This window comes from Phalaenopsis equestris, unplaced genomic scaffold (assembly GCF_001263595.1).
Source record: "Phalaenopsis equestris unplaced genomic scaffold, ASM126359v1 Scaffold000036, whole genome shotgun sequence".
Lineage (NCBI taxonomy): Eukaryota > Viridiplantae > Streptophyta > Magnoliopsida > Asparagales > Orchidaceae > Phalaenopsis > Phalaenopsis equestris.
The window spans coordinates 6,260,888-6,269,619 of record NW_018164478.1 but is presented as its reverse complement, the minus strand read 5'-3'; positions in this window follow the sequence as shown (position 1 = coordinate 6,269,619).

Below are 8,732 nucleotides of genomic sequence, written 5' to 3'. Positions count from 1 at the left end.
CTTAACGAACGAGCCGAACACGAGCTACTTAACGAGCCGAACACGAGCTGTTCGCGAACAACGAGCCAAATTGACAACCCTACTTATGTGCATCATGTTGGATTTACTGTTTAAAAAGACCATAATAATTTATTGCCAAATTTGAGGAAAATTAAGTCGAGGGACTTTCATGTGGCAAAACTGGTTTTAAAAAGAAGTTGAAGTTCCTCAAAATGGTGAAGTTCAAAAAAACGGACACAATGATTGGTTGTCCAACAATGATTTGATATGAAGTTGATGTTGAAGACAACTAGATAATTAAAAAATGTGTAGAAAGTCATAACCACTACTCACTGAAGCCTCGTGATAAACCTTCTGCGTTCCAGTAGAAAAATAAGTAAAATCAATGCATATGTGCTCAGATCGATGACAAAATTTAAGATTAGAGCTACAGATGCATTTAACTTTCTTGCTACAGAAGTTGGGGGAGTAAAGAAACTTATATGTATGAAGAGATATGCTTTCAATTTCATTCAAAAAGAGAGAAGAGCTAGAATTAAAAATGGTGACACTAATTCTCTATTACGATTGTTCAAGGAGAGACAAACTAAGGATAGTATATTTGTGTGGGACTTTCAAATTAATGAGTATGGTGGGTTGATGAGCTTTTTTTGGAGTGATGACACATATAGGCTTGATTGTGACTGTTTTGTAGATGTCATTAATTTTTATATAAGTTATATACTAAATAAATATAACATATGTTGTACTCCTTTTGTTATTGTGAACCATCAGTAAAATGTTTTTTTTTTACTTAATTTTTTCTTGAACAAGATAATTGGTTCGTTCAATTGGCTATTCAAAATATTTATTTGTATAACGAATGATAAACATCCAATAACAATCTTTATTGATCAGGTTTAAGCAATGACAATAGCTATAAAAGATTATCTGTCACATACACATCATATATAATGTCAGTGACATATTTACAAAAAATTTCCTTCGAAAGTTTATTGTTGTGTGGGTAATAAGGCAGTCAACAAACTATTCTACAAATTCATGAGCAAATGTTACACTCTAGAGAAGTTCAAACAAATTTGGGCTATCACGATTGAGAAAGAAAATCTACATGACAATGTTTGGCTAAATAATTTGTACAACATTAGATATAAGTAGTCAGCATACTTCAATAAAGAAATATTTGGAACGTGAATCTTATCAACACAAAAGAAGTTAGTCCACAAATAATATTTGTCGAGATATCTCTAAGTCAACAATCTCTATTACTGATTGTTTTCTAGGACTTAAAAAATTCTTGAAAGCATGGAGATAAAATAAGAATGACGAAGATTTCAAATGTGCTCGTCTGTAATTGCTCTCGTTTCTAAAGCAGCCTTGTGCTGAAGCAGGCAACTGCATTTCATTCAAGGAATTTGTATTAAATGTTCGAGGAAGAGTTATTATATGGATTATATGGTCTTGCTGTAGAATTCTATACAAATAGTGTTTCAGAATTTTTCTACAGTTATTTTTTTCTTAAACATTTACTTATGATTATTGCGACATAACAGGAATCATATACACTATGTATTGCGCTGCAAATTACATAAACATATACCAGCCTGATGATGAATTTCATTGAAAAGTTTATAACATAGCACTAATAAAAGATGTGAAGTCGAACTTATTGTTTTGCACAATTTTATAAGTTCTTTCTTCTGAGCTATGTAATATTTTCGGAGAAATTTCAGTATAAAATTAAAACTTATGTGTATCAATTGTAGAACCAATAGTTACAATAAAAATAAAACCATTTAAAAGCTAACACGGTATGAGCCAATCACTTTAAAATCAGTTACAGAGTAAACAATGCCCACAAACAAAGTTCATATATGATTCTGCTATAAATTTTAGCTTTTCTTCTTGTCTTCCCAATTTATCATTTCAATCAAATTTCTCAATGGCTACTAATATTTTGATATACTTGCACACAAACATGCTGCAGTCGACACTATTTGTTTGTGCAGAGGTGCCTCTAGTCATAGTAACTGTTCATTTTGATGGACTACATCGAAAATCTTTCTCAGCATCTTTAACAAATAATTTGATCTATAAAGTTTTAGATCAAATTAGAATGTGCTAACAATATAAAAAATATGAATTGAATAACAAATCGCTTAACTTCATCAGGATTATACTTATAACACTATGGGTCAAAAAGAAACTCACAAACAATAGCAGGCCAATTAAATGATGAAAAGAAGTGTAGATTCTGAGTAAAATTGTAAAGCCCTTGCGACACACTAAAGTTGTCGAAGGAAATAATAAGTTTATTAACAAAAACATTATAAGCAGTTCATCAAAGAGCATTGATTACTCTTCGGATGAAACCTCAACTAAGTAATTCTTTATTTGTATCACAGATACACCGCATGAAGAAGTTTTATATCAATGGACTAGTTCTCCTCTATTGGGCATGTCTATCAGTAAGGCAACTTGGTTGAAATCTAAACTTAATTCCTTCCTGTTCATCCTGAACACCCATTGTTCAACATCCTAAAAATTCAAGATGTGCAGTGTTAGAACATTATCTTGTGAATATGGAGGCACATTGAAAAATTGAAATACATTTAAGTATTTTAAGATGTTTACAGTTTCCTCAAATAGGGTATGCTTGATCAAATCAAGAACTGATCTTACCGTAGATGGTTGATGCCTGCAATTGAACATCCTTAGTTTCAAAAACATATAAAAGAAGATAATGTAAAATAGACAATTTGTTAAAGCCAAATATGTCCACAATAACACCACTTGAATATCTAGACATGAACACAACAACATAATAACATCAATACCACAATAACATCAACAGAATAAAAACAATCAATGCCTAACCATATCAATACCACAATAACATCAACAGAATAAAAACAAAATATGTTCATAATAACACCACTTCAATATCACAATATCACCACATTACAGTTAAATTAGCACCCTAATAACACCAAATCAAAATCAAGATGAATGACACGTCCTCTAAAAGTTTGAGATAGCTTTTCACTTCACTCACATTATGCTTGTGCCTTCAATATGAGTGATACGTCCTCTAAAAAATATTTTAATCATGTACAAATCTTAAAGCATTTTGAACAATAAACATTCTGTATTCAAATTCAAGATCATTCAAGGCCCTCGATTCCAACAAGTTTATAGTTAAGTTTACCGTCTCGACAAGGCGAGCCCAGTGGAGAAAAAAATTGGTTCGATCCGAGTCTAATCAAACCCAGATCAAGCCATTTAAGCACAATTAGAGTCTTTGAATTTGCAATTGAATGATCAATTGAATTCCAAATATAACAAGCTTATAATGAAATCAAGTATTTCATCGAGTTGAATCCAATGAGCCTAAGATCACTTGATTTTGACATCATTAAGACACTCAAATGCTTATATAATACCATCTAATCAAAGGTGTCAGTCTTAGTTGTTTCATAAAGTGGTTCAAATTCATATAATATTTATAGATGATGTAATTCATAAAATCTATAAATAGACACCCTCTCCATTCATGAAAGTGGGATTTGGGATTTGGACTTGGGGGAAAAGGCTAAAAGGAGATCCAAGCTTCTAAGGATTCCCGAGCTCCACCATCGTTTGACCGCCGCCATCGAGCTCCATTACCATCAAATCAGCATCGTCAATCTCCGCCACCATCGGATCGCCACCGTCAAACCACCAGTGTCCAGTCCTTATAATCGAGCTCCACCACCCCTGGATTTTCGTCATTGATTTCCACCACAACCCGACAGTCACCATTGAGCTCCACCACCTTCGGACTGCCACTGTCGAGCTTCACTATCACTGCAACTTGGTCGTTCAACTCCAACACTATTATCGTGCCCCACCGCCATCAATCAACCAATGCTCGATCGCCTCACTCAAGCTCTACCACCATTGGATTGCCATCTTGAAGTCTCGCCACCGCCAAACCGCCAGCATCAAGCTCCACCACCGTCAATCCACCACCGTCAATCCACCACCATCAAGCTCCATCGTTGTCATTGAACTCCCCCACTGTCAGACAATCAATGCCTAACCACATAGGAGAAGAGCCATTTTGAGAAAAGAAAGCCATTTAGAAGATCTGTACCTTATTTTCTCCATTTTTTTCTTTGATTTCTCTTACTTTGAGAGTGTGCATTATGAGGAGTGGTGAGATTGTGAGGCATTATGTTGCTTGTATGTGGGAGATAAAAAAAATTATTGTGCGAGGAAGATCATTGTGTATTTCAAGTAGAGGCACTCCAGTTTAGGTTTTCCATATAATTTCAATAGAATTTTTTATGTTTTCTCAACCATGTGTAGTAGTTAAGTGTTTTCATACTCTTCTGTTTTGAACCTTATTTTCTCCATTAGAATTTTCTAAACTTAATAAAACTTTGATAAAAGTTGGCGTGTTAACTTTTTGAACTTCATTTATTTCTAAATTGATGATTTAGAAAGTTATTATAATCACTTGTAATCTAAGACATTTAACTGTTTTCTAGAAGAATGAGTAGGTTAACATACAATAACCCAGTGGAATAGATATATTGTCAACAGTGGATTACAACCTAAATAGGAGACTAAGAGAATCTTTAGAAACTTGGCATTGCTAAGTCTCATTAATTATAATATCAGTTTTTCAATGCTTCTCATGACCTTGATAGAAGTTGAGAAGGATTTGGCTCTAGTTGTCAATGAAAATCTTGGGAGACTCATTGAAAGAATATAGAGAACTCATACCATATAATTCAGGGGAATATTATATTTTTCATCTAATCGAAAATCCTTCAAAAGTAAGGTTAAGTTTTCATTATTGTAAATTAGATGCATCGCAAAATCAAAAACTTTGAATGCTTCGGACTAAACTTAGGGTTCAGTAAACTAGAACTTTGACCAATTAGGATATTTATCTAGTTCCCTTGAGATTGTGTGTGTGTGTGTGTGTGTGTGTGTTACATGTAAATACAAAAGAATCGAGTGGTATTTGTGTAAATGCCCCTTTACTTTCATGTGTGTGTATGAGTATATGTGATATAATATTTATATGTGTGTCTGCTCGTATATATACAGGCACAAATGTATATATATATTTATAAATTATTTAACCCTACTTAAATGTTATTCGAACTTTGTTCAATCATAATTTGATCTTTACTCAAATTATATTTGAATTATATTCAAATTAAGTTAAACTATGTTCAAACATTTATTAAATCCATTCAAACCTTGATCGAGTGATATTTGAACAATGATTAAACTTTGTTAGAGTATGATTCATACAAGGTTTGAATAAGGGTAGACCCATGCATGTGATAGGGTAGGCAATTGTCCACCTTAAAAGTAGAAAATTTTCTTAATAATATAAAAGTACTTTGTAAAATGCCTTAATAAAATTTCCCTCCCTATGACGTCAACTAATGCCAAGCCAACAATGCTTGGATGAGCCTCCCATTCTCCCTCTCTTCCTTACTCTTAATATCAAAGGCCAACACCTCATGAGTTACGCTCGCACATCACTACTACATCTTCATCGAGGGTGAAATAGTGGCTAATGCTAGTTTCTACCTTTTGAATAGATTCTCATATGATTAAAATTTCCCCAATTGGGATTCAATTGATATTCAAATCTTGGCTGAATCATTATTGATAGCCACAAGCTCTAATCAAGTACTCTACGATACAAAAATGATTTTATTTTGGTTCACAGAATCACAAATAACTTTTAAGAGGCATTTATGTGGCTAAAAAGATAAGCAAAATGCATATTTCTCTAAGCACAACAAAAAAAAGGCAGCAATGCAAACCAACAAGACCAATGACTCACCTAAATGTGCCTCTCCCCCACTCTAGGCCAGCTATAGAGACAAGCCGAAACAAGGATGGCACAGGTGATCGTTCCAGCTTAACCACACACAAACTGGTACGAGCAACGAATATGAAAGACAAAATGCAAATGGTCAAGTGCAAAGGGCTAATTGTCATAAAGGACTAAATGTGATTATAAAAGGCTGATTGCAAGTATAGAAGGTTTTATGATCTACACTTATTTCTAAATAGATGTTACCCCCTATAAAAGGAGGAGGATTAAATATAAAATGGATTCCCAATTTTTTGATCCAATCTCTTATTGTTGGAACCATGTTCATCCTTGTAATAACTCAACTCCACCATGTTCATCCTTGTAACACTCACAATTCACTCCCCCTAATAAATCTTCATTTATTTTCAACCAATATGCTATTGGCTCAAATATATATATTCTCTTCATTGATCAAGGAAAAAAACAAAGGGTGCTACTCATCTTAGACAACCGCATCATTTATTTTACTTTCCGAAGTAGCCTTTTAACTGATAATAGCTAGAATGATTTCACTCATAGCCCCGTGAACCATCACTTGGATTGAGAACCAACCATGTTAAATTGCATGTGAACCCACCATGCACTTTCATGTCACATCCCATAAAGTGGCACCTTCAGACAGAGATAACGACACCTTTCTTATATATTTATATATCTATGACTTGGAACTTTAATATTTCAAATGCATAGAACATCATTTGAAAATAAAATGAAAATTTTTAAATATATATATATAAAAATATGCCGTTCCTAATGTTAAGGAGATCTAAGAGTTTAGAAGAAAGAGTATGATGGGGGATTGGTCGCTGACAAAAGAATATGAGACCCGCTTATCTATCTGAATGCAGCAGTCCGAGCTAAAACCAGCAAGGAGAAAACTGACCGAGCCACGAAGTGGACAAAAAAGGCAACCAAATGATTTGAGTTTCAACTGTTTGATCACAAATGAGAGAGACGTCCGGGCAAACCACCACGAGGAAGCCGGCCTGATGGAAGACACAATTCCTCAGCATCATATCAAAGATATTTGGAGTCCGTCCATCAGTTATCAAGAGTCGAAAACCAAATTATATCAATTGACTGGCAACAAAAACAACAGGCCCAGCCAACTGAATCAGTCATGTCGATCCGAAGCCTATCAAGTAAAGTCAATAGAGCTAGAGAGCAGTCGAGCGATAAACTTATACATGGAGAATGCTAAAATAGCATGTACATCCCATTTTAAATCATTGATAAAAATGTAACATCATATTGTTGTATTCTCTCCCGTATAAACAAGAAAATAATTTTGTGAATAAAGGCACACTGTCTACTCTTCATTAATGTTCACTCATCTCTCACTCAAAGACACACACACACTCTCTCTCTCTCTCTCTCCTCACGTTTTATTCCGTGGGTGTGATTCACAAACATATTAGGATTCAATATTAAATATCAACTTTGAGTGTTCATCATGCTAAAAAAAATCTTAATATTTACATACATAATAAAAATATTATAAATATAAATGTTAAATTTTAGAATCTAAATATGCAAATACATAAAATTAGCAAGTTATAGAGATTCATAATGTATTCAAATATTCAATCTTATTGCTTGAGGTGTTCATATAGTTAACAATGATGCATATAGAAATAGTATAATATAATACAATTGCATATTTAAGTGTTTGAATAAGAATTAATATAACGATACTTTAAAATGATCATATTATAATTATTTTCTTAAGTTAAATTTTAATGATAATTAAATTAAAAATTAATAATTAGAATGTTATTCGAATTTAAATCTTCTAATTAGAAAAAAAAATAGTGTCAAAATAGTCTCATATTATTGTTTAAATTAAAACTAAAAATCTTCATTAAAGACTATTAAAATTCAATTTTAAATGATTAAAATTTATTTAAATATTTCTATAATTTTAGGATTACAATAATACTATATAAATTATAAGAACTATTTTGACATAAAAAAAAAATTTCTCTATAAATTTCTACACACTATTTACTAGGGTTGTCAAAACAGCTCATCATTCGCAACAACTCGTGTTAGGCTCATTAAGTAGCCTGCGTACAATTAGTCAATAAGCAAACGAGTCAAATACAAACAAAAATTTTTTTCATTTATATCCGGCTCTTTTTGACTTGAAATAGTTAAATTAAATTATATAGTCAATTAAAATTATTAATTAAACAAATAGAATAAATATACTTTAAATTTTATTTAGATAAATATTTTAATATAAACAATAAGATTTAAATTTCACCCCTAGTCTTAACATCCTACTATTGTTGAGTGACTGAAGATGACTCAAAATGACACATGGTTCGCGAGTAACTTATATTCGGCTCACTGAACAAACGACTCAAATACAAATAAAATTTTTAAACTTCATGTATTAACATTACAATAACAAATAATAATATTTTTTAAAGAACCATAAGCTCGGCTAATTTACAGCACTGCCACTAAGACGAGATCCTCCAATAAAATAAACACATTTGATTAATATAATTTTTTTTATTTTTTACAAATATTTAAAAAAATTAAATTATTTTCAGTGTTTAAAAATAGTTATTACAATAAAACCTATTTTAATTCAAATTAAAATATAAAAATAAAATAAAATAAAAATAATAAGGGAAATTTAAAAATTAATAGTAATTTGAAATAGCACCAAAATTAATGATATGTTTACCGAAGATTTAGAAAATAATGTCTTCTTAAGTTTCTTATATTATGTTTTAAGATCGGATGGCTTACATGCATATCAAATCATTTTCATATACTTTCATATCTAAACCTAAATTTTAATTTTTATATTTAATTTTCTATTATAATA